Genomic DNA, 2,165 nt, shown 5'->3' on the forward strand with positions numbered 1-2,165 from the left:
GCAACACACCTCCCTTGATGGAATGACTGGGTACAGAAATTAGTTGACCAGAAAGGCCAGAAAAATAGCACAACCACAGCCTTCAAACCAGACAACAAAGCTGCTTAATGCTGAAAGTTTTTTTTTTTTTTCAAATACAAAATACAGACTCACTCTCAATAAATAACCATTTGATGAACTAATGCAGAATATAAATTAAGACACTGACACAAGCTTTACTGTAGTTACTAAGCATTTAGGTTTGGGTGTTCTTAGGACTTGGTGGGATGGTTACAAGCAAATATTGGCATATTAGATAAGCAGAAAAATACTATGGATGGGTTCAACACATGATGTGCGTACTCGTTTGACTTTGGATCTATTGGATCCCGCCAATAACTGTTGAAAAGAAAAATGACCACCTGATTGCTAAAACATATAATGGAAATAAATGTCTTATGCAATACGAGAATTATGGAAATCGGGTCAGCTTTGGAATAGAGAGGAGCGTTAGGCACATACTAATAATATTAATACATTTTCAGAGACACACAATATCCATCCTGCCAAGGACAGGCAGTGATCAGTGAACCAGGCAGCCAGTAAGAGAAATAAAATCACCAAGAAAGTCAGGCTTTTTGCTGTTTTTTTTTCAAAAAAATGTCCTTGACAGAACACAAGATATGACTGAATGAGCAAAGTTACATTTATATAGAGCCTTTCAAAGAACATACAATGCTTTCCAATGAACACAAACAGCTTCTACATTCAGTCACATGCTGGATATTGTGTTAAATTGTTTGTCAGTGGCTTACTGCAGGGTGACTGTGTGTAAAATGGGGAAGAGTAACTCCACTCCAGCCTCCTCTATCTCACAGTCATGCAGAGTGAGCTGTGTGTGTGTGTGTGTGTGTGTATGTAGGTATGTATGTGTGAGCTCTCTGGATGACCATGGAGACGACTGCGCAATCCTCAGTGCTCAGAGTCAGAGTGTGTGTCTGTGTGTTTGCTGTCAGGTCCAGAGCAGAGCTGCAGAAGAAGTCCAGTGTGCTGCAGAGCAGAGAGCAGATCTGCTGCTGCTGCCCCCTGCTGGAGGTCAGAGACACTGTAGCAGTGGAGCAGCCTCAGCAGCAGCCTGTCAACACTGAGAAAACAAAACACACACACACACACACACACACACACACACACACACACACACAAACACACACACAGTGGCAGGGCAGTTAATTTCAGATTAATATAAATATTTCACCCGAATTTACCAATTACCATGGACTGTAATATGTTGATTACCTGACACAGGAGTCTCAATAAAACCTAAACAATGCTGGCACAAAATGACATCTTGGAAACTTTCCAAAACACACATAAATGAATATATAAGTGTATGTAAATGTATATAAGTTTTTATAACACGCCCAGTTTCCTGCTTATTTTCAGCCACTTTTTGGTAACTGCATTTATATTATGTCAAATGAGATTTTAATGCTTTAATTTCTGTGTATTAAGAAATGGTACTTGATCAATTTATGTTATTTATCCTCATATGGAAAGATTTGCTTCCATATTTTCCATATTTCAAATTTTGTGGGAAAAAGATGTCTGGAGATTTTACAGTCTCTTATAGCCTGCAAGTTATAGGACAGTGCCAGACCCGTGAAACAGTGCCACTTCATCCAGTGTTTAGACGACGTTTGATGCTTAGACCTCATTAGTCATATGCTAATAGTAACTTTGATACAATCTTCAATACAGTGTTGAATCAATGTGCTTTGCAATAGTGAGCTTTGATGCCTCAGTATCTAACATCCCATCACTACACTGGAGTTCTACCATATGTATTCTTTCTCTGCCTGTTCGTTTTCCATATTGTTCTCCGTTCCCGTGTTCTTAATATCTGTGTTATCTTACTTTTACCTCTATGTTTTCTTCTTCCTGGTTAGCCTCACTTTGTTTTTTGTTTATCATGTATTCTGGTAACATGCTCTTGGATAATGTTTCTGCTCCTCCTAATAAACAAAGTTCGACAACACGCTTGTGTCTTGCCCTGCCTGTCTCAGCATTACAGCTAATCTAAAGGTCAAAGCATAAACTTCACTGGCAGATACACCTATATTTAAACATTACCACGTGTGTACACAGTTTTCTAATTACATTAACATATTAACAAATAAGCAGACATC

This window comes from Electrophorus electricus, chromosome 5 (assembly GCF_041902795.1).
Source record: "Electrophorus electricus isolate QZ-2024a chromosome 5, ASM4190279v1, whole genome shotgun sequence".
NCBI lineage: Eukaryota > Metazoa > Chordata > Actinopteri > Gymnotiformes > Gymnotidae > Electrophorus > Electrophorus electricus.